Consider the following 26,338-nt stretch of genomic DNA (forward strand, 5'->3'; position numbering starts at 1 on the left):
CTCTCATGTTTGTAATTCTTACCCCACATACATAGTAGACCTAATATTCTTTTTTGTTTGTTTGTTTTTTAATCTGCCTGATCATTGTCACTGTAAACTCTGTGGAATTTTAAATTGTTATCCTGGCCTCAAGGCCCTGAAGTGTCTGCCTCCTTCTGATTTCTCTGACGTCATCTTGTACAACTCTGAGACCTATTCATTATCATCTAGATATCCTGGCCTCCTATTATATTTTTCTCCAAGAATTCAAACTTGTTTATACCTCAGACTTGTTTTTCTCATCCCTGAAGTAACCTGCCTTCCCCCCTGCTCTGCCACACCCCCCCAAAAGTTCTTTGCTTTGGTGGTTCTTCAGAATTCAAACCTCAGCTCAAACACCTCTTTCTTAGATATGCCTTCCTGATCTACTCATTTTAAATTAGCATCTCTTATTCACTATTATAATACTTTTATTTTCTCCATATCCCTTACAAGTAACAGGCATTACATTTTGATTTACTTGCTTCCTTTTTCTTTTCAGGTTTCTTTGGCAAGAATGTATACCCCATGTGAGTAGAGTACATGTCTGGCTTTCAAGATGGTACCCTAGCATCAAGGACAGTGCCTGACATACAGAAGGCACTCGATAGATGTTTGCTAAGTATGTAACTGAGTAACTCCATTATGAATAAATAAATGTAGTGATTTTTAGTAACCACATTCTGTGAGTAGTACAGAGTTTTCCCTGTGCCAGTCACCAACTCTGGTGTGCCCTAGATATCATTTGTCTAAAAAAGCCCAAAGTCATTTCTTGGTTTATATTAGGAAAATCTTACCGAAAACCAAAATGAGTGGTTCATTTATTTATTCATTCAACATAAATTCATAATTCAACACCCAAAGGAATATAGAGACCCTGCCTTTTGCCTCCATAGACAATTGTTAATGGTTCTTGGAAATGTCTTGACGAATAGGAGTTAGCACTGCAGATCAAAGGTCAACGTGGGCAGTAGTTCCAGGCAGATAATGCAGGAAGAGGAGAGACAAAAGGGTGCATTTTGGAGATTTCAGGAATCTGAGGGTGTCTGATCTGAGAATGGCTGTGGAGTGGTGATGAGTTTGGAAAGATGGACAGGAAGTAATTTGGAGAGTCTGTTAGTATCGATCACAAACTTGGCATCCAATTTCATAACAAATACCAAGGTTGCAGAACTCTGGTGGCCAGGGCAGGGTTGTGCAGATCAGAGGTGGAAGTGAGGATGAGATGTACAGAGCATGGGTGAAACTTGTCCAAGCATTACAGAGAAGTTCTTTGAACAGCTGAGGGGATTTGTCCTGGACTGGGCAAAGTATAGCATATGCATTTGTTGGAGGAGGTCATCCAGAGGATATGAAAGTGCTTGACCTGAGAGCTGGACCCCTTCCCCTGTCCTTGGACTGTCTGTTCTACTATTCCCATGCTAGCAGCCATTTCAAGGATGCAGGCTTGAGAGAACGATGTGTTGTTGAGGCCATCTGGATGGTACATGTGACTGAACCCAGGTAAGGCCCCCACATAAACTTTAAAGATTCTGGCATGTGGGTTTGAAACCATGGGTTAAATCCATTTCACCTGCTTTCACTAATCAAGGTCGTCTTAAGACTCGCATGCCCTCCAAGCAGCCTGTTGCCTAAACAATAAGATGTTTGCTTGAGTTATTTTCCAAGAACTTGGAGTCAGCTGTGTCTAGTTCCAGCTGCGCTGGTTAAGACTAGATTAGGACCCCTGACCTTTCAACTTGGTATGCACGAGAGTCTTCAAGGCCCTTTTGACTTCAGAGGGCTGAAAACTCCGCCCTCAGAACGTGCGGACGCCTGGAGCCTAGTTACGCCTGCGCAGGAGGACGATTACTGCACCTTTTCCCAGTTACATTTCCTGAGATCCTCTCACCACGCCGCTTTTTCATTCTTTATGACACAAATACCTTGCCTTCAGAGAGGCAGATTCAAGATTCATTCTCCCGTTTCATTCCCTGCCTGTTTTGGCTTAGGGGATGTCAGGCAAGAGCAACCTGGTTTGGTAAAAGGTTGGGAGATCCTGTCTTTCGACTGCCCAAGACAAACCTGGTGAGTAACTTCCCTTGCTTATGAAAACGGCCACCAGCAACCAACTTGGAGTGGACTGCCCCTTCCTGTGGTCTGCTTGCCCTCCAGTGCAGGGTTCAGGAGTTTCAGTGGTGTTGCTTACTGGCTGTGTGACCTTTGTCCCATTAGCTCGTGTGATCCCCGGTTTCTAGGGCAAGAGTGACTGAGACTGGTTCCTGGTATCACCGCTTGTACGGTTTATAGAGGTTGTGTTAGAGAAATGCCTAAGATATGAGTCATATGCTACATTGCCATTTTAAATCACTCATGATAGCTGTGTAAAGAAAATATTGACATTGCTTGCTAGAGCTGTGTTGTGAATGAGCTGTGGAGGAAGTTGGCTGAGATATTAGAGTAGGCACTTGCAGAAAAACTGAGACGAAGGTATAAAGGGGACCGTGCAAGGAAAATCATGGCTGGGGTCATCCTCAGTAGCAGATAACAGTTTGACCTTATTTGCATAACTAAGGTAATTAAAAACCCTCTTCCTGCCTGGTAGCTCATGTATCTCTTGAGTCCTGGTGGACACATCTGTGGGAAGTGGCCTCGCTTTGGAAGAGGGGCTGAGAGCTTGTAGTGGCTACCTGACTCTGGCAGCATCACAAACCCTTAAATTGAGCCTCCTTAAATGAAGTATTGGGTGAATGACTGTATTTTTTATGGGGCATTTAGGAGCACCGGATGCTCCTCCCAGAATGTATGAATTCATGTGTTCTCACAAGAATCTTATGACATAGGTATTATTAACTACTCCCATTTTGCAGGTGAGAAAACTAATCTAGGAAGAGATTAAATAGCTTGTGTGAGGTTACACAACCCACATTTGCTGGAGCTGGAATTCAATCCCAGGCGTGATAGTCTGAGTAGGCTGCTTGACCACTGCTCTACGTTGAGACCACACTATTTCAGCAGATCTCAAATTTTAATACGTATCAGAAACACTTGGGGACTTGATTAAAATAGTTATGTGGGCCCAACCTCAAGGAACCATTTTTCTTTGCCCAGTATCTGCAGGTGTCCCTGGTTCTCGGGATTTTGCTGAATATCCAATTAAGGACCATTGCTTTTGCCTGTGAGGCAACTGCCTTGTAATGAAACATACTCCTTTCCATAAAATAGTAATGATAATGAAGTTTAGTCAGGACTGGATTGAGAAACTAATGGGAGAACACACATGAAAACACTTGGCAAATCACTGACTCTCAGACTGGCCAGAAACACCTAGGTAGTTAATTACAATGAAGTCCCTGGTGCTCACCTGTAACTACTTGATAAACAGTATCGTTTGATAAAGAAGGCAGTGCAGTTGGGAAGCATAAGTGTTTGAGCAAGAATGATCTTAGCTCAAAGCTGTGTGCAGGTTACACTCTATAGTGCGTTGAATATCACCTAAATGCTTTGGGTCACGGTTTTTCCTCAGAAAAGTGCAGGTGGAAATTCTTCTGCAGACCTCCACAAAGATCAAAGGAAGGGGTACCTCTGTGGTACTTGAAGGTGGGCATCACACATTAGTTGCTTTCCTTTAGAAGTGAGCAGAAATCCCCCATGACTTTAAAGTCCAAAGCATTTGTTTTCAATGATAAAATATGCATTAGCTCCTTTTCTCCTGCTGTTATAATATTCAGTCATTATAATTTTACAGAAAGAAATTTTCTCGTACTGACTTTAATGGTTTATCTCTCAAACTGCCAGATGGTTCCATCAACAACTTAAGAAATTTATGAAATTAATCCCTTCTAAACTTCACATTTAATTCTGTTTCAGTGGCTTCAAACCACAGCTTTCATTTGAATTCTGAGAAAATTGGAGAATGATTTTCCTCATAAACTCCAAAATGCTGTTTTGCTCGCCTCCTTTGAGCAGTGCCTGATATAGCTACAAAGGGATAAACAAGTCTGGCACACAATTTTGCATTAGGCTCCAAGAGATTTCATTTTTCTTCATAATCCTAATGAAACAAACATGAGACCAGCAGAGAGTTGGGTGGGAAGGGTGGGACTTTTCTATTAGGTGTTGTATTTCTTCTTTTGTTTTTGCTTTTGTTTCAATTGTGTTCTTCAGCTAAGAACTAAAAAGAGGTTAGAAAAGTTCACCATTCCCCAGTGCCATCCCACCACGGCTCCATCACACAGGCATTTCAGTTTCACCTCAATTAGATCAAGGAGTTAGAGTCTGAACTACTGTGGCCCAAGAGATATACTCAGGTCTAAGGCAGACCCTCACCCCTTGCCATTCTGACTCATACAGATCCTCAGCATGGAAGGATTTTTCCTCAGGAATTATTATATGAATTTTCCTAAAGGGGCTCATTCCCTTTTTTTTATATTTTAAATAAATGGCTCGTAGTCATCATCAATTTCTATGTTTATTTAGGAGAAATATTGCTTCTTATTCTGGACTTGGAGAATATAGACTGAGTTCCATTTTTAGCTGTATGACTTATTACCGTGAAACCTTGATTAAGTCAGGCAGCCTCATTATTCAACTGTTACATATCATATAATTCAGTGTTTTCTTAAGAATTCAAATTTGCTACGTGGGGAACAAATGTTAATGGTTAACTAGACATCTGGAGTCTGAGAATCCTTACTGGAGAGTGGCAAGTTAACTGAGAAATGACTCGGAGTTATGAATAAATCCTGAATGATACTTCAGTTGATATGTAAACCAGGTCAATCACTGGGGCTGAACGGGTAGAGCACTAAGTCATTGATCAGTTGCTGCAAAGAATTATATTATCCCAGTATGAAGGACAATTGTAAAACCAGCACTCAGTCGATTGACTATGCATTTATATTGTCTTCCCACCACGGATGGACTCCCTGCCACGTTCTCTGCAATGGCTTTTCTAACCCTTCTCATTCAAGCCCATTCCCTCCTGCCTTTTTCTGAACAGTCTGACTTCTTACTTTAATGAGATCAGATCACCTGAGTTGGCCTCCCTCAAAGTCTTTCCTCTCTATCATGCGTGTCTCCATTTCTCCACAAATCTTCTGAGATGAACGCTGCAACCTATTTTTTTTTACTTTGTCTGCTTTCAATTCTCTGGGACCTTGCTCCTTTCTCATCTTTCACCTTTAATCTCTCTCTCTTCTTAATAATTTCCCTTCTACTTCAAAATATGCTTACACTTTTCTATGTTCTATAAACACAATAAATAAAAAGTGCTTCCTTCTCCCTCAAACTATTTTTATTTTATGCCTTTACCTTCAAAGGTAGTCCCCATGTTCTGGTCTTCCTAACTCTCCATCTCCCCTTTGTGACATGCTGTGTCCTGCCACTGTGACTCCCATGCCACACAATCTCCTCTCTCACTGATCATAGATGACCTTTTAGACACAACTTTCTGGTTTATTTCAGTCCTCTTCTATCTCCTCTTCCTCCTCTCTCTCTGCCAGCAGTTCTGCAATGTTTGAAACTTCCTTCTTTTTAAATTCTCCCTTGTGCCTTTCATATTGGCTTTCCTCTGTCTTTATAAATCATCATTTTTTTTTTCTTTTTTTGCGGTACACAGGCCTCTCATTGTTGTGGCCTCTCCCATTGTGGAGCACAGGCTCCGGACGCGCAGGCTCAGCGGCCATGGCTCACGGGCCCAGCCGCTCCGCGGCATGTGGGATCCTCCCGGACCGGGGCATGAACCCGTGTCCCCTGCATCGGCAGGCGGACTCTCAACCACTGTGCCACCAGGGAAGCCCTAAATCATCATTTTTGCTCATTTATTTACTGGCTTTTCTTTCCTTCTTAGGCCTTTCATATGTTTACCTTTCCATGGACTTTTTTTTTTTGCTTGTAACAACAAAATTTTATGTCTCATCAACCTATATGCCCATCACAGATTAGCTGGAGTTTCTGTTTCTCATGGTCACTGATGAACACAAGCTGATGGCCAGGGGATCCACCTCAACACATACATTCAAAATCTCCAGGGCAAGGACAAGAGAATGTGATAAATCATAAAATGGTGCTTAAAGCTTCTACCTAGTAAGAGATTCATATCACTTCTGTGCATATTTCACTGGTCAAAGACAGTCATGTGGTTAAGCCCAACTTCTGAATGCAGTCCTATCCTACATCTTAAGAAAGGTCACTTCAATGTTCAGTCAGTGGCCCTAGCGACTGCCACACAAAACATAGGCATCCTGCTTTCAAGGATCTTTTGTAAGGCCTCTTATCTCATGTCTCCTCATCAGCTCATCCTTTTCTCCTTTTTCAAATATTGTCTCCATGAAGAAGTCTTTGACATGTAGATTTGCCTTTTGCTCCAGTCAAATGATTCTCTTCCCTAAATTATTGCAAATCATTATTAATATTCATCTACAAGACTTAACCTGTTCTCATGATATAGGAATTAACATTTTTGTTCTTGACTTATGTATACTATCTTAGACTTTATATATATCTTTGACAGGATCTGGGTCTAAGTTATCTTTTTGTAGTGTTCTATCTACATTGAATGCTACGGTTGTTGAAACTCTATTCTCAACAAGGGACTTGACTTTACACAGTGTATTCTAGATATTCATTAAACTTGATGAATTAAATTGAGGGCACTCTGGACACGGGGAGGGGGAAGGATAATCTGCGACAAAGTGAGAGAGTGGCATGGACATATATATACTACCAAATGTAAAATAGATAGCTGGTGGGAAGCAGTAGCATAGCACAGGGAGATCAGCTCGGTGCTTTGTGACCACCTAGAGGGGTGGGATAGGGAGGATGGGAGGGAGGGAGATGCAAGAGGGAGGAGGTATGGGGATATATGTATACGCATAGCTGTTTCACTTTGTTATACAGCACAAACTAACACACCATTGTAAAGAAATTATACTCCAATAAATGTTAAAATAAATAAGTAAATAAATAAACTGAGGGCACTCTGAATCACTTTAAAAAATTGAGGCTATAGATCAAGAAATAAGAGAAGCAAAATTCTTTGCTATACAACATTCTTTTCTTTGCAATTTACTCTCATAATATGCAGTGCATAATGTGACCAGGAAGATGCAAGAAGAAATAAGCATAATAGGTCTAGTGAGCTTTCTTTACTTACCAAAATGGCTCAAAGATACTGTGAAATATGCAAGTGCTGATATGGATTGGCTAAGCCTTTACCATTTCCACTTAAGTCCTATCCTTAATAATGTTCTGGTCCCCCAACCAATCTAACACTCTACTGTCAGCATTCTTCACTTGGAAGGAATGGAGAAAGTTGGAGAAGGAAGTGAAATTCAGCACTACACTTGATTCACTGTCCTCAGCAGCATGGGCCTGGATATATTCTCATTCTATACTGATTTCCACCTTATTGCTTCTTTTTTTCTGGCCTCAGTTAACTCCCCCAAAATAATAGGACATACTTTATTATGTATGATATATACATAATCTGTGTACAGTAATAAGCACATTTCAGGCTCTGTTGAATGTTTTTAAAATTTAGGAAATACCAGCTTATAGTAAACTTTCATAGTTACCTCAAGTTTTTTGTGGAGTAAAGCAAGAATATGAGTAAATCAGATGAAGCTCTTAGATCTGTAAATGAATACACTAATGGAATGAACTGTGAGCTGTGCCTTAATGGAAGCTGGATATTCAGATCAGAGGCTTATTTTTTTTTAACAGAAATGAAAAAAGAGACCAGATTTGGACCAAAGAATCACAGTCGAAAGTGGCATTAAGTAGAGATGCCTCCACAAGAACAGGGAGTCTGATTCAGCATAATGAGAGACAGAATTCAGTAGATAGAGTGGGAACTGGTTCAGAAGACATCTCTGCTGATCTGAAGGAAGGTGGGATAGTTACCTGAAAAGAAAAATAATTTTTTCTTTTTTCCTAATGTAGAACAGTGCATTAAATGATTGGCCTGAGATAATTCTGTCTCTCTCTGTCTCTGTCTTTGTTCCCCTCCCTCTTCCTCAACAATCTATTGCCCCTACCTGTGAGTAACTTATGAAAAATCTCTCACTACTGTTACAGAGTTAACCAGATGACTCCAGTATGACTGACATAACCTTTGCGAATCTACTCAGTGCCTTCTTTTATCTTTGGCTCTCCATAAAAACCACTCTTTGCTGGGAGGATTTGGGGAATGGACTGAGCAGTCAAAGAACCAGTTATTTAGTTAACCTGGGTAATTGGCATCAGTATTTAGTGATTATATAATAATAATAATCATTATTAAATAGTAGTTCTTTTTCAGTGATTTATAAAGTAGTGACTTATAGCCCATTTCTTTTCATGTCTTAGTTGCTGTGTTTCCTGAAACTTGGTTTGTCTGTTCTTTGTCTTAAACTTAGTAGTAATTTAGTCAGTATGTATCTAATTTTGACATGTAAATCAGTCTGAATTTTCTTCTGAAACATGAGCAGAGTGATTTAGATTGAACAGAAAGGAGAAATTTATTTTTTTTACTGAAATAACTTCTGCAACCATCATACCCACCAATTGAATGGCTTTCTATTCAGCAGAATCACTTATATACAAACACAACTTTCACTTTAAGATTACCTTGGTTTCCAGTTACAAAATTGGATTCATGAGTCTGCATGTTTTCCTTGCAAACAGTTTTTTTCCAGCTTGATTTCTGAACAGGTGAATGAACAACTGGGTAATATAATTTCTCCTTCCCCTTCAAAGAAATAAAAAAATTGAAGCAAAATAGAATTGATTTAATGGTGAATGATTGACTCTTTTTTACTAGTAAAAAATGGAAGGCTCTGAAAATGTGCCTCCTATCTTTTGCTTATTTCCCAAAAGATGTACCTGATGTCTCTGTATTATATTGTGGGTTGGCAAAGGTGATTTATGTGTAAGCCAAATGCAAAGCTGTCAGAAATTGCTGTCATAGAATATTCTTCTTCTAAATAGTTGAAATGGACAGTGTCTCATAAGACCCACACCTGGACACATGAATGTTTAATCAAAAGAAGGAATTTAAGTACTAGACTCTGTCTCTGATCATCCTGGAATGATAGTTTAAAAAAATAGATTTAAAAAATCTCTCTTGAGGAGGTCCTTCAAGATGGCAGAGGAGTAAGACGTGGAGATCACCTTCCTCACCACAAATACATCAAAAATACATCTACATGTGGAACAACTCCTATAAAACACCTACTGAATGCTGGCAGAAGACCTCAGGCTTCCCAAAAGGAAAGAAACTCCCCATGTACCTGGCTGTGTGGCTGACAGGGTCTTGGTGCTCTAGCTGGGTGTCAGGCCTGAGCTTGTGAGGTGGGAGAGCCGAGTTCAGAACATTGGACCACCAGAGACCTCCTGGCCCCACATAATAGCAATTGGGGAGGGCTCTCCCAGAGATCTCTGTCTCAAGGCTAAGACCCAGCTCCACTCAATAATGAGCAAGTTCCAGTGCTGGACACCCCATACCAAACAAATAGCAAGACAGAAAACAACCCCACCCATTAGCAGAGAGGCTGTGTAAAATCATAATAAGTTCACAGGCTCCCCAAAACACACCACCGGACGTGGTACTGCACACCAGAAAGACAAGATCCTGCTTCAACCACCAGAACACAGGCACCAGTCCCCTCCACCAGGAAGCCTACCCAACCCACTGAACCAACCTCACCCACTGGGGACAGACACCAAAAACCATGGGAACTACGTACCTACAGCCTGTGTAAAGGAGACCCCAAACACAGTAAATTAAGCAAAATGAGAAGACAGAGAAATATGCAGCAGATAAAGGAGAAAGGTAAAAACCCAACAGACCAAACAATTTAAGAAGAAATAGGCAGTCTACCTGAAAAAGAATTCAGAGTAATGACAGTAAAGTTGATCCAAAATCTTGGAAATAAAATGGAGCAAATACAAGAAACTTTTAGAAGAACTAAAGAGCAAACAAATAATGATGAACAACACAATAAATGAAATTAAAAATTCTCTAGAAGGAATCAATAGCAGAATAACTGAGGCAGAAGAATGCATTAGTGACCTGGAAGATTAAATAGTGGAAATAACTACCACAGAGCAGAATAAACAAAAAAGAATGAAAAGAATTGAGGACAGTCTCAGAGATCTCTGGGAAACATAAAACACACCAACATTCGAATTATAGGGGTCTCAGAAGTAGAAGAGAAAATAAAGGGACTGTGAAAATATTTGAAGAGATTATAGATGAAAGCTTCCCTAATATGGGAAAAGAAGTGCAGAGAGTCCCATAGAGGATAAATCCAAGGAGAAACATGCCAAGGCACATATTAATCAAACTATCAAAAATTAAATGCAAAGAAAAAATATTTAAAGTGGCAAGGGAGAAGCAACAAATAACATACAAGGGAATCCCCATAAATTTAACAGCTGATCTTTCAGCAGAAACTCTGCAAGCCAGAAGGGAGTGGCAGGATATATTTAAAGTGATGAAAGGGAAAAATCTACAACCAAGATTACTCTACCCAGCAAGGATCTCATTCAGATTTGACAGAAAAATTAAAACCTTTACAAACAAGCAATAGCTAAGAGAACTCAGCACCACCAAGGAAACACAAGAGAAGGAAAAGACCTACAATAACAAACCCAAAACAATTAAGAAAATGGTAATAGGAGCATACATGTTGATAACTACCTTAAATGTAAATGGATTAAATGCTCCCACCAAAAGACAGACTGGCTGAATGGATACAAAAACAAGACCTGTATATATGCTGTCTACAAGAGACCCACTTCAGACCTAGGGACACATACAGACTGAAAGTGAGGGGATGGAAAAAGATATTCCATGCAAATGGAAATTAAAAGAAAGCTGGAGTAGCAATTCTCATATCAGACAAAATAGACTTTAAAATAAAGACTATTACAGTAGACAGAGAAGGACACTACATAATGATCAAGGGATTAATCCAAGAAGAAGATATAACAATTGTAAATATTTATGCACCCAACATAGGAGCATCTCAATACATAAGGCAAACACTAACAGCCATAAAAGGGGAAATTGACAGTAACATAATAATAGTAAGGGAGTTTAACAACCCACTTTCACCAATGGACAGATGATCCAAAATGAAAATAAATAAGGAAACACAAGTTTTAAATGATACATTAAACAAGATATATTTACAGGATATTGCATCCAAAAACAACAGAATACACTTTTTTCTCGAGTGCTCATGGAACAATCTATAGGATAGATCATATCTTGGGGCACAAATCAAGCCTTGGTAAATTTAAGAAAATTGAAAACGTATCAAGTATCTTTTCTGAACACAACGCTATGATACTAGATATGAATTACAGGAAAATAACTGTAAAAAATACAAACACATGGATGCTAAACAATACGCTACTATGTATCCAAGAGATCACTGAAGAAATCAAAGAGGAAATCAAAAAATACCTAGAAACAAATGACAATGAAAACACGACGCCCAAAACCAATGGGATGCAGTGAAAGCAGTTCTAAGAGAGTTTATAGCAATACAATCGTACCTCAAGAAACATGAAACATCTCAAATAAACAACCTGACCTTACACCTAAAGCAAATATACAAAGAAGAACAAAAAAACCCCAAAGTTAGCAGAAGGAAAGAAATCATAAAGATCAGCTCAGAAAAAAAGAAAAATAATGAAGGAAACAACAGCAAAGATTACTAAAACTAAAAGCTCGTTCTTTGAGACAATAAACAAAATTCATAAACCATTAGCCAGACTCATCAAGAAAAAAAGTAAGATTCAAATCAACAGAATTAGAAATGAAAAAAAGAAATAACAACTTACACTGTAGAAATACAAAGAATCATGAGAGATTACTACAAGCAACTCTATACCAATTAAATGGACAAACTGGAAGAAAAGGACAAATGCTTAGAAAAGCACTACATTCTGAGACGGAACCAGGAAGAAATACAAAATTGAAATAGACCAATCACAAGCACTGAAATTGAAACTGATTAAAAATCTTCCAACAAACAACAACCCAGGACCAGATGGCTTCACGGGTGAATTCTATCAAACATTTAGAGAAGAGCTAACACCTATCCTTCTCAAACTCTTCCAAAATATAACAGAGGGAGGAACACTCCCAAACTCATTGTACGAGGCCACAATCACCATGATACCAAAATGAGACAAAGATGTCACAAAAAAAGAAAACTACTGGCCGACATCAGTGATGAATATAGGTGCAAAAATCCTCAACAAAATACTAGCAAACAGAATCCAGCAGCACATTAATAGGATCATACACCTTGATCAACTGGCGTTTATCCCAGGAATGCAAGGATTCCTCAATACATGCAAATCAATCAATGTGATACACCATATTAACAAACTGAAGGATAAAAATCATATGATCATCTCAACTGATGCAAAAAAATCTTTTGACAAAATGCAACACCCATTTATGAAAAAACTCTCCAGAATGTAGGCATAGAGGGAACTTACCTCAATGTAATACAGGCCATATATGACAAACCCACAGCCAACATCATTCTCAATGGTGAAAAACTGAAACCGTGTCCTCTAAGATCAGGAACAAGACAAGGTTGCCCACTCTCACCACTTATTCAACATAGTTTTGGAAGTTTTAGCCACAGCTGTCAGACGAAAAAGAAATAAAAAGAATCCAAATCTGAAAAGAAGAAGTAAAGCTGTCAGTGTTTGCAGATGACATGATACTCTACATAGAGAATCCTAAAGATGCTACCAGAAAACTACTACAGCTAATCAATGAATTTGGTAAAGTAACAGGAAATTTGGTAAAGTAGCAAAATTAATGTGCAAAAATGTCTTGCATTCCTATACACTAATGATGAAAAATCTGGAAGAGAAATTAAGGAAACACTACTATTAACCATTGCAACAAAAAGAATAAAATACCTTGGAATAAACCTACCTAAGGAGACAAAAGACCTGTATGCAGAAAACTGTAAGACACTGATGAAAGAAATTAAAGATGGTACAAACAGATGGAGAGAGATACCATGTTTGTGGATTGGAAGAATCAGCATTGTGAAAATGACTCTACTACCCAAAGCAATCTACAGATTCAGTGCAATCCCTATCAAACTACCACTGGTATTTTTCACAGAACTAGAACAAAAAAATTCACAATTTGTATGGAAACACAAAAGACTCTGAATAGCCAAAGCAATCTTGAGAAAGAAAAACGGAGCTGGAGGAATCTGGCTCCCTGACTTCAGACTATACTACAAAGTTACAGTAATCAAGACAGTATGGTACTGGAACAAAAACAGAAATATAGATCAATGGAACAGGACAGAAAGCCCAGAGATAAACTCACGCACATATGGTCACCTTATTTTTGATAAAGGAGGCAAGAATATAAAGTGGAGAAAAGATAGCCTCTTCAATAAGTTGTTCTGGGAAAACTGGACAGCTACATGTAAAAGAATGAAATTATAACAGTCCCTAATATCATACACAAAAATAAACTCAAAACGGATTAAAGACCTAAATGTTAGGCCAGACACTATAAAACTCTTATAGGAAAACATAGGCAGTACACTCTGTGACATAAATCATAGCAAGATCCTTTTTGACCCACGTCTTAGGGAAATGGAAATAAAAACAAAAATAAACAAATGGGACCTAATGAAACGTAAAATCTTTTGCACAGCGAAGGAAACCATAAACAAGACGAAAAGACAACCCTTAGAATGGGAGAAAATATTTGCAAATGAAGCAACTGACAAAGGATTATTCTCCAATATATACAAGCAGCTCATGTGGCTCAATATCAAAAAAACAAACAACCCAATCCAAAAATGGGCAGAAGGCCTAAATATACATTTCTCCAAAGAACATATACAGATTGGCATGAAACACATGAAAGGATGCTCAACATCACTATCATTAGAGAAATGGAAATCAAAACTACAGTGAGGTATTACCTTACACCTGTCAGAAAGGCCATCATCAAAAGATCTAGAAACAATAAATGCTGGAGAAGGTGTGGAGAAAAGGGAACCCTCTTGCACTGTTTGTGGGAATGTAAATTGATTCAGCCACTATGGAGGACAGTATGGAGGTTCCTTAAAAAACTGCAAATAGGACTACCATATGACCCAGCAGTCGCACTTCTGGACATATACCCTGAGAAAACCATAATTTAAAAAGAGTCATGTACCACATTGTTCACTGCAGCACGATTTAAAATAGCCAGGACATGGAAGCAACCTAAGTGTCCTTTGACAGATGAATGGATAAAGAAGATGTGACACATATATGTGATGGAATATTACTCAGCCATAAAAGAAACAAAATTGAGTTATTCGTAGTGAGATGGATGGACCTAGAGTCTGTCATACAGGGTGAAGTAAGTCAGAAAGAGAAAAACAAATACTGTATGCTAACACATATATGTTGAATCTAAAAAAAAGAAATGGTTCTGATGAACCTGGGGACAGGACAGGAATAAAGACGCAGACGTAGAGAATGGACTTGAGGACATGGGGAGGGGTAAGGGTAAGCTGAGACGAAGTGAGAGGGTGGCACTGACATATATACACTACCAAGTGTAAAATAGATAGCTAGTGGGAAGCAGCCGCATAGCGCAGGGAGATCAGCTCCGTGCTTTGTGACCACCTAGAGGGGTTGGATAGGGAGGGTGGGAGGGAGACACAACAGCGAGGGGGTATGGGGATATATGTATACGTATAGCTGATTCAGTTTTTTATACAGCAGCAATTAACACAAGAATGTAAAGCAATGATACTCCAATAAATATGTTAAAAAATATCTCTCTTCCTTTGTTTTCATGTGTTTATTTCAGCTTGTAGTGGCAAAGTGGGGAGAGATATTGCTTGTTAGTACATTGTGAATGGAAAGTCAGTTTTTCTTTTGCAGGCAAATGGGAAGTGAATAAGTTTGTGTCACTTAGGTTGAGAAAACCGTTAGAACTGCACTGTGGATACTATAGAATACCTTCCGATTCCATCAATTCTTTTTTTCTAAATTTATTTATTTAATTTATTTATTTTGGCTCTGTTGGGTCTTCACTGCTGTGTGCGGGCCCTCTCCAGCTGCAGCAAGTGGGGGCCAGTCCTCACTTCAGTGCATGGGCCTCTCATTGTGGTGGCATCTCCCACCGTGGAGCATGGCCTCCTGGCGCACAGGCTTAGCAGTTGTGGCTCATGGGCTCTAGAGCACAGGCTCAGTAGTTGTAGTGCACGGGCCCAGTTGCTCTGCAGCATGTGGGATCCTCCTGGACCAGGGCTTCAACCTGTGTCCCCTGCACTGGCAGGTGGATTCCCAACTACTGTGTTACCAGGGAAGTCCCCAATTCCATCAATTCTTGATGTCACTTTGGATAGTATGTTATTGTAGGGTAGTCTCAATGTGATGTCTGTCCTCATTTCTTTACTTTGGCCTGTGGAAGATTTGAAAGTAGTGGCTTGGTGAGTTAGGCTAACCTTGATCTCCAGGATACCACATTGCTAAGTATGGTATGTGATAATAAAATCTTGTCCTATTTTGAACTATTAGTTTAATGCTGTATTAACAACAACAACAAAAATGGTTTGCTTTCAGTATTAAAACTATAATTCAGATGTATTTTTGCATTTGTGATTGTAATTTTACGAGCTATCAATATTTTCTAATAAAGGAGCCAGCATAGGGATATTTTAAAAAACCTGCCTTCAGGTAGATTGTCTCACATTAGGCTTTCTGCTTAACTCTGTGTGGCCTTCATGGGGCATTGCTTGAATTCTAAATACTCCACACGTGTTTAGTTTTGCAAGGAGGCCCTGAACTCCACTACTACCCATTTTATGCCTTTTAGGAAATAATTGTCTTTTTCAGTCACATTCAAATAAATATTTTTGGTACTCAGTACAACCTGATTCTGATTATGCAGCATTCAAAATTCAAGGGATCAAATCACCAGCAATTCGCTTCCCCAAGTTGCTTTCTTAAATCAGCCTGTAAATAGATTTATGTTGCCTGTGGATATAAAACAGTAGAGTAAAACTAAACCTTCCTGATTTCCAAATCAGCATTTAAAGAGCTATAATTCATATTTAATGAAGAAAAACAGCTAAATAAGCAACCACAAGCATTTAACTAGAGACTTCATGCTCATAAAGTTTTTATCCCCTGCTAAAAGCCTTTTACCATATCTTTTTATTATACTTTGATACAAAATGCTAAGAGGAAGTTGGATATTGTTAGACTGCTATTAAATTATAAGAGAACAAATATTAGGAATAAATTTCAGCTCAGTTAACTAGGACAAGATTGGTAATTTTCCTAACTTGTACTCAACGTTTAAGTCTTCAAAGAGAGAAAATGTTTTATTGCCAACAGAACATGAAACAATATTGATGCCAGATGTCTCTGACCTTTTGTGAAAGAATAAAGCACTTTCTATTTCAAGGTTGGTCATCCTGTTTATAAATAGGTACAGTGTGGTGAAAACTGACTTTGTTTTACCTGTGAGATTGGGTTCGGCCATTTCCCCTGAAATAAAGATGGGCTGCTGAGAGCTGCTGCCTGAAAGCAAAATACACAATTGACAGCATAGTGTACGTGTATTTGGGGGTTTGTCGCTGCTCAAGTATTCATGCCTCAGATCTCCATCATTGAAAAACATCCTATCTGAATGTCAAAACCAAGATCAGCACTAGCTGAAATGAAAGAATACAGTGTTTGAGAACTAGCTGATTCCCTAAGACATGGTTTTCTTGGTTTCAGGTCTCCATTTTGCTTCACATTTGGTCTTATTTTCTAAACCAGACTAGTACTGAAGAGGAAAGATGAGACATGTTTAGAGATTATGAATCATCAAGAATGTTACTTTAAATAGACACAGATTTCAGCATGTTTACTTGGCCACCATTTACAACCACACTTAAGAATGAATGTACCATCCGTTCTTCCAGGCATGACCAGTTATTCTGGACAAGTAAAACTGGCACCGTTAGGCCCAAACAAATTCAGTTGCCTAATCAGCTTCAAGCTCAAAAAGAGTCCTACTAATATTAAAGGCATTTATTGACTTTTACTTATATCCCCAACTCTTTCTTTAACAAAGTCATCGCATATAGCAGTTTGTAAATTTAATCGTTTTGAAGAACAAGAGGACAGCAGATTATTTTTGTGTGCGTGGTGTGTTTCAATCTTCTAAACCGTACTTGCCTTTCCGGAAAGGACAGCAGCACCATAGCAACCCTTTCCTTTCCTTCCTTTCTGTGGCACAGTCTGATCAGTGTCCAAAGACTAGGTGATCCTATGAAGAATTCTCCATATACTTGGGAATAAAATTTAAACTGACCTCTGACTCAAAGTCCGGTGCAAAAGAAAGATGACTTTGGATTTCTTCTGAGTTGAATGGAGTGCTCTGTTGATCTCTGCAATGAAATATAAGTGGTACCCAATGGACTGCTATTTTAATGAAGCAGAGCAAATTCAATGAATTGCCCAATTCTCTTGGGCCCTTTAGAAAACTACTCAGCGCATGGTTTTAATGGAGAAATGGCACAAGGAAATTGAGTACGTGGTCTCCCAGTACTCATCCATTATGGCCATATATCTGAATCACTGCTTCAGATTATGTAGGTCCTTAATAAAAGAGTTTAAGACTGGAGTGGGGTCTGGTATTCAAGCCATGGGTTATATGTGTAGAATGAATGACTCTGACTCCGAAGGACATCTGCATCCAGTGACCTGTTGATTCGTTTATGAAGATGCTTGAATCCTTTAAGTATCAGAATCTTCCATAGAGATTATTCTCATACTCTTTCGCTGCTTTGGGCAGTCAGCTTTGGTGTGTCAGGTTAGCACTTGTGGGCTTACCTTACATCTACACTATAGTACTCATCATTAGCTTAGGTGGACCATTCTTAGGAATGAAATGAGTACAATTCTGATAATCTAACACAGGAGTGCATTAATTTGGTTTAGCATTCCTATGATATAGCATTTTAAAAATAGCTATGGTACTAAACAGTTGATTAATGCATGTGTGTCTGGGGCATTGATGCTGCTCCAGTAACATGCTATATATGCCTTGAATCTAATTATGGAAACTGTATATGTTTATTATAGAAATTTGGAACCTGTGGGAAAAGTACAAAGGGAAAACTCTTACAGCTTATATGTATATCAGAAATATATGTTATATATTATGATATAATTTATATATTTAAAGTTCTGATTTTCCTTCCATTTTTATGTTTTAGTTATTAATGAGTATATTTCTGCACTACTGTTTTTGTTTTATCACATTCCATGTTGATATAACTTGATTTATTTAACCAATTCATTAATTATAGACATTTAGATTGTTTCCAAATTTATAGCATAATAAATAATGCTGTAATATGAATAACCATTTATAGAAATTTTTGTGCAATCTGCTGCTTCTTCAGGATGATTTTTAAGAGTAGAAGTATTCTAACAACTGAGTAGCTCATTACAGTGATTCTTATATATATTGCCAAGTCGCCTTGCATAAAGGTCATACCCATTTTCATTCTCACAAACATATCATGGGAATTTGTGTCCCCGTACTATAGCCAACACTGAGAATTCTTATTTTTTAAAAAAATAATGGCCAATGAATAGACAGTCAATGCTATTTCACTGTAAAGATTCACATTTGATTGCTTAAAATGTTGAATGATTTTCACTTGCTTATCAGCAATGTACACATCTTATTCAGTGTACTGTCTGCTTCTGTCATCTGCTCAAGTCTTTCCTACAGGATATTTGCTTTATTCATATTGATTTTAAGACCTCTTTATATATTAATAATATCAACACATCTTTTTGTCATATATATTAAAATATCATTTTGTGATTCAGAAAGGGGCATTTCCCAGAAGGTTTTGTTTCCTACATTTTACTTAGGATAACTTTAAAACGGGTGGGCACAGTGACTCAGCATTTGGGAAAAGAAGCCAAGGAATGTGCTGCACATGGGAGAATAGAGGAATGAAGAGAAGTGGTTGAAGACCAGAGTTGACATTTGTATATTTGAACTCATATAACGGAGGCAAAGAATTTACTGGATTTTCTTACATAACCACTCGAGAACCATTAAGAATTTCCCCCCTCAAACAGTAATTTGTGGTAGGAAAGGTTAATATGTGATTGATAGGTCAGGTAAGGTGAGTGAACTATTCTATGTGATTAAGGTGATGGATGGTTAGAAAGGTACATTAACTCTTAAGGTCATTAAGCTTCCACATGGTTGAACCCTGCAGTTGAAATTTACTTTAAAAGAAGGTGATCTTTTAGATGTCTTTTTTAAAGAGAGATTTACTCAAGCCCACCCAATGGGGCTTGGGGTAAGTGTGTGGCCTGTACACACTAGCTTTTTGGATCCCATATCCTGGGTTAACAGCATTAAAAATGATCAGATTACTGAAGATGGTGCCTTTCGCCACTAACATTGTCTGTCTGGTATGTATTTAGGAGTTGTTTTTTCTCCAGAGCTCTTCTGACTTTAGCTTGAAAAAATTTTGTCCCCTCCTGGGAACATTGTTTATTTACTTTCACTGTGTTATCCATTATTCCAAGGACTTTAGAACCATTAGGGAGATGGATATTGCATGTTCTTCCATGGCAAAGAAATTCTAATCAAGAGGATGTCACTTTTTATTCTGTTCATTGAAGGCTGGAATGTTGAGCCGACTTCACTGACAGCTTTCACGAGCCCATCATTTAAGATAATGGATAAAATGGAACACTTTATTGAAGCAGGATTCATTTCTTAGCAGAGCAGGAATACACTACATCACTTATGTTTGCAATACAAATGTGTGGTCAAGGGGGGATATATTCACAGATATATTCACAGATATATCGTGATGTTTTTATGTTCTTTAGTAAATTTTAATCTTTCTTCTTCCTATTAGTACAAATGTGGCAGAGGCCTTTTTTTGATCTCAGCATGCAATCCTGGAAAAAAAACTTGGGCGGCTGAAGTATGTACCATACAGGGTTATGAGGATTAAAAATGATAAAGCTTGGGAAAGTGCTTTGAAAAAATTGTGAAGCACTTTATAAATACTGGGTACAGTGATGATTATTTCCAGGCCAAGTACATGTTGGCCTTTGCTCCAACTTTGAAAGGTCACTAGCAGTGACAGAAAGTGAATGATAACACTGATGAAGGTGAAGATTAAGGATAAAAACCTCAGGACAGGGGAAGCATATCTGCTAAAACCATTAAGCTTGGAGGAGGAAGAATTTGTTCTTGGGGTGTGGTGGGCAGTAGGGTTGCTTTGTTTTTGCTCAGACACCTGTATAGACCCCATGTGATGATTAAGAATCTAGCAGATCAATGTATATTAGAATAAATATAATTTGTCTGTAAAGTATATAATTATGCAGATATTACTGCTAAGTGAAAAAAAGTGAGAAATTAAAAAAATGTTTAGTAAATAATAGTAGCAAGGGGATACAGATATAGTAAGAATCATGAAGAAAGGACATTTGGGAAATGCTGGGCTAGGTTATCTTTACTTTCATCTTAAGCCCTAATAGTTAAAGTACATAGTTTCTTAAGGATGACACGAAGGTCAGTGGGAACCATTACAATGGTATCTCTTCTGTATAGCATCAGTCACTCCAGAAATTGCAGTATGACTTTAGAGCACAATGAGTATAGCTGGCATGAGTCTCAATACGCATCAAAGACAGAACAAGAAAGAGACCTGCATCCAGTGCTAGGCCAGAGCAGCAGCACACTTCAAGTGCACAGAGAATTCAGGGGCTGCTGACCCTCCCTGGTGACTTCGTCACATCTTTTCTGTTATATTATCTCTACGTACAAGGCTGCCTGTGTCATTTCACTCATCCAGTGGGTTCTGAAAAGTCCAACCATTCCATTCTGGAAGGAGGGATATGTAAAGGCCGCTCAGTGACACCTTCCTTTGCTGCCTTTCTTGTGCTTTTTAATAGCCAAATGTTTTAGAAAGTCTCTATTTACAGAAGAGAATTCTTAAACCTTTTTCGGTACCATTTATAGGAGAATTTTGACCAACCATTCGACTGCTGCAGACCATCTTGAGCATCTGATTGTATTGCCTTATTATTCAGTGATGAGAAAGCAGTGAGACTGCGTGGTCTCCTGCTGAATCTGTGAAAGAAATGAGAAGCGACACCCACTGGGTTGCAGTCTATTCATCAATAGTAATCCAGTATTTTATAGAACTCTTACCAAAAGTAACAAAGTTACTTGTATCCAATACTTTTTGAAAAATAGAATTGCAATTGAATAACTACTTGTTTGTTTTGCTCTTTTTATTGGCTCTATCAGCCCCATTAGCAGTCATTAATGCTTTAGCTTGCAGTTCAAAATGCCCTTTTAATGCTCCTCAAGTGAAACACAGGCAGAACAAAAAGTGAAAAGAGAGTCTCTTTACCAATATTTTCTGCTAGGAAATTAATTTTTTTACAGATATATATGTATGTATATCTAGATATATTTCATAAATTATTACCTAGTTGTCTCAGTACCATTCATGGAAAAATCCTCTTTTCTTTTTGAATTGAAATGCATCATCAACTGAGTTATCATATATACTTCCCTCTGTTTATTTTTTTTAAATTGAGTAACATTAGTTTATAACATTACATAATTTTCATGTGGACAACACTATAGTTCCACTTCTGTATACACTATAGCATGCTCACCACCAGAAGTTTAATTTCTCCCTTTTAGTTGACCCCCTTTCCCCATTTCGAACCATACAGTTGACCCCCTTTCCCCATTTCATTTTGCCCCCAATCTTCTTCCCTTCTGGTAACAACTACTCTGATTTCTATATCTTTGTGTTTGTTTTTGGTTTGGTTTGGTTTGTTCATTTCTTTTGTTATTTATTTTTTAAAATATTCCACATATGAGTGAAATCATATGGTATTTGTCTTTTTCCATCCAACTTATTTCACTTAGCCTAATACCCTCTAGGTCCACCTCTGTTGTTGCAAATGGCAAGATTTTATCTTTTTTCTGGCTAAGTAGCATTTCATTGTGTGTGTGTGTGTGTCTGTGTGTGTGTGTCTGTGTATGTATATATATACATATATGTATATATATACATACACACATACACACACAGACACACACACACACACACACCCCCCCCGCATCTTCTTCATCCATTCATCTGTCAATGAGCACTTAGGTTGTTTCTGTATCTTGGCTGTAGTAAATAATGCTGGTGGCTCTTCTGGAGGCAAAATATAGTTGGGTCTTATTTTTTTAATCCAGCCAGCCACTGTGTGTCTTTTGGTGAATTAAATCCATTTACATTTAGGATGATTATTGATAAATAAGGTCTTAGCACTGCCATTTTATCTTTTGTTTTCTGGTTGCTTTATATCTTTCTTTTTTCTTTTTCCTTGTGTTTCTGTCTGCTGTTTTATTTTGGTGGTTTCCTATGATACTTTTCTTATTTTCCTTTTTCTTACTTTTCATGTCCCTCCTCTAGATTTTTGTTTTGTGGTTACCATGAAGTGTGTATAAAACATCTCATAGATGAAATAGTCTTTTTTCTGCTGATAGCATCTTATCTTCATTTACCTATACAGCTTCATCCTTTTTCTCTTCCCCCTTTATATTTTTCTTGTTTCAAATTATTCCTTTTTATGTTGTAATTTTGTTACCAAATAGAAGTAGTTATAGTTATTTTCACTGCTTTTTGTTCCCATTTAAACTTTCTGCTATAATTGTCTGACTACCTATTTTGATATAGAGTTGCAGTTTTCAGATTCTGTCATCTTCTCAAAGTTTTGTGTGTTTTGCCTTTTCATTTCAACATTTCCTGTAAGGCAGGTTTAGTGGTGATCTCCTTCCACTTTGTTTTTCTGGGAAAGCCTTTATTTCTCCTTCATATCTGAATGATAACTTTGCTGGATAGAGTATTCTTGGATGAAAGTTTTTTAATCTTTCAAAATTTTGAATATGTCATTCCACTGTCTCCTGGCCTGTAGAGTTTCTGCTGGGAAATCTTATGACAGCCTAATGAGGTTTCCTTTGTAGGTTACTGTCTTTTTTTCACCCCTGGCTGCCTTTAAAATTCTTTGTCATTGACTTCTGATGGTTTTAATACAATGTGTCTTGGAGAAGTTCTTTTCCATTGTGGTAATTAGGGATGTTCTCTTAGCTTCATGGTCTTGTGAACCCAGTTCCTTCCCCAGTTTGGGAAGTTCACAGCTATTATTTCTTTAAATAACCTCTGTTCCCTTTTCCCTCTTTTCTCCTTCTGGCATACCCGTTATCCTTATGAGTCAGATCGTTCCCAATAGAGTCAGATACTTTATCATAAAATTTCTTCATTTTTTTTAGATGTTAGTTTTCTGTCTTCTTCTACCCTTATTTCTAGAATTCTATCTTCGAGCTTGCTGATTCTCTCTTCCATATTGTCTGCTCGGTTTACAAAGCTTCCTAATGAGGTCTTCATTCCAGCTATTGAGTTCTTCAGCTCCTGAACTTCTGTTTGGTTCTTTTTTGGAGTTTCAGTCTCTTTGGTAAGGTATTCCTTCTGTTCGTTAATTTTATTCCTGAGCTCATTGAACTGCCTTTCTGATTTTCTTGAAGGCTGTTGAGTTTCTTCATGACAGTTGTTTTGAATTCTTTATCAGATTGCAATATTCCATGACTTTAATTTGGGTTTCTGGAGAATTGTCATTTTCTTTTTGTGACACCATATTCCCTTGGTTTTTCATGGTCCTTGATGAGTTGTTCCTCTGCTGGTTCATTTGAAGTAGTGAACACCTTTCTAACAACAGGTTAGTAATTAGGGTTTTTTTTTTTTTTTTTTTTTTTTTTTTTTGGTTTTCAGTAGGTGGCACAATAGCACAAATTTTTGATTTCTCTTACCAGAGCTGCCTCTGGCTATATTTGAGAATTCACAGTTTAAACCCTCCACTGCCTCTACCAGAGGTGTAGTCTAGTGCACCTGTTGTTGCTGTTTGTTCCTCTGGGATTGCTGGTGACTTGATGCTGCAGGTGTCACTACTGTTGCTGAGATGGTGGACACCTACATCTGGGGTTGCCTTCGTCTTGGGCTGCCCCACCATCGGGGGAGAGGGAGGTTGGGAGGGGAATTGGGGTCACTCATTGGCTCCTCGGAAGCTGGAGAGGTGGGGTTACAGCCCTCACTAGAAGTGAAATTGAATTTGTACTTAAAAAAAAAACACTCCCAGCAAACAAAAGCCCAGGACTAAACGGCCTGGGGAATTCTACCAAACATATGAAGAATAGCTAATACCTATCCTTTTCAAACTATTCCAAAAAATTGAAGAGGATGGGACACTCCCAAATTCATTCTGCCAGGCCACCATTACCTTGATACTAAAACCAGACAAAGACAAATTTGCAAAAAAAAAAAAAAAAAAAAAAATTATAGGCCAATATCTGATGTTATTGATGCAAAAATCCTCAACAAAAATGTTAGCAAACCAAATCCAACAATATATAAAAAGGATCATACACCATGATCAAGTTGGTTTTATTCTGGGATCACAAGGATGGTTCAATATTCATGAATCAATCAATATGTTACTGTCAGGGGGCTAGGACTACAGGCACCACCTCTGCTGCTCCCCCAGTTATACCTCCTCTACGTGTTCCAGTCCATCCACCTTTAGATGCAGAGATGTGCAGAGCTCTTGGCATTCTGGTGTGCTGGGCAGAGGAAGCTCTGCTGAGTTATGGATGTTTCACTGGTTTCAGATTGAAGGGGAGACAAAGGGAATGTCTTAAGCCACCTTAAGCCATCATGATGCTGACATCACTTCGTACTTCCTTTCATTTCTTAGGCATAGCATAGCCCCTAAATCTTTTAATGTTTGGAAATAATACGTAATTTGTGATACCCATTTTTCATATGATATACTTTATTGATTTGTTTCATTGCTATTCTAATTGACAAGTGTTACACTCCTAGTTTATTAAGACCTTATTGTTATTCAGCAAATAGTTTTCTTTCTTTTTTAGATGAAGGATATACCTTAAGATTTGTGCATTGATGTGGTATAACGTTTGTTACATCGAAAGCACAGATAGGGGCTTCCCTGATGGTGCAGTGGTTGAGAGTCCGCCTGCCGATGCAGGGGACACAGGTTCGTGCCCCGGTCCGGGAAGATCCCACATGCCGCGGAGTGGCTGGGTCCGTGAGCCATGGCCGCTGAGCCTGCGCGTCCGGAGCCTGTGCTCTGCAACGGGAGAGGCCACGGCAGTGAGAGGCCTGCGTACCTCAAAAAAAAAACAAAAAAAACCAAACAGATAATGGCTAGTCATTGTATTCCATGGCTTGATCATAAATGAATCACACACAGTGTTTCCAGTTAATTAATGTTTGTTGAAAGGTAAGGGATGGTTTATGTAGACAGCTTCACTTAGAATATTGGGATGTTATTGCTGAAAGAGAGAAGGAAAACTATAATTTCTAAGCTTTTATGGTGGTAGGCACCATGCCAGGTACTTTAGTGGCTTATTTCATTTAATCCTTACAACAGTTCTATAAAATGGCAATATTAGTACTGTTTTACAGATAACATTACAAACCAAGATATGCACATTAAGAAACATGCCTAAGGTCTAAAGAAGACCTTAGCTTGGACTGAAATCTGAAATCCATAGTCTTTGGTATTCCAGCCAGCTTAGAGAATACCTAGAACAACTTTTAAGAAATTTTTATTAGAAATGAACTTGGGAGAGTTGAATTCTTGCTCAGTTTTGTGAAGCAAATTCATGAAAGACCAAGGACAGAAATCCATTCTTCTGGTTCTTAGTTATTTACAATTTTTACATTGTCTATCTATTTTACCCAGGAAATTACAGCATAGACTCACTGCCTGATTTTGAATGCAGCTTTATCATTTACTGGATATGTGATCTTGAAAGTGTATGAAACAGAAATAAAAACAGAATCTACCTCTTAGGGACATTGCAACTAAATATATGTAAAGAGATTGTGTGCATGGTAAGTGCTCAGTTTTGAGTAAATTCTGCTGCTAATGGTAACCCTGGGATCACATTCTATCTCTTATCAGTGTCAGATCACAAGAACAAACCAGTGGTCACTCTTTAATACACTGGTATAAATTTAAATCTATGTATTATCTTTTATATAGAGTACTTTAATTAGTTTGTATCTTATTTATCATTTTATCAAAGTTTGCCAGCTACAGTGAGAAGATGAAAAGAATATTTAGAACCTGTGTTGATACAAAGGGAGGGTAGGTACATAGGCATTTTAGAGAATTCCTGAAATCGTGTTAATTGACACAAGCCACCCACCAAGTT

Source organism: Delphinus delphis, chromosome 3 (assembly GCF_949987515.2).
Source record: "Delphinus delphis chromosome 3, mDelDel1.2, whole genome shotgun sequence".
In the NCBI taxonomy this organism is placed as follows: domain Eukaryota; kingdom Metazoa; phylum Chordata; class Mammalia; order Artiodactyla; family Delphinidae; genus Delphinus; species Delphinus delphis.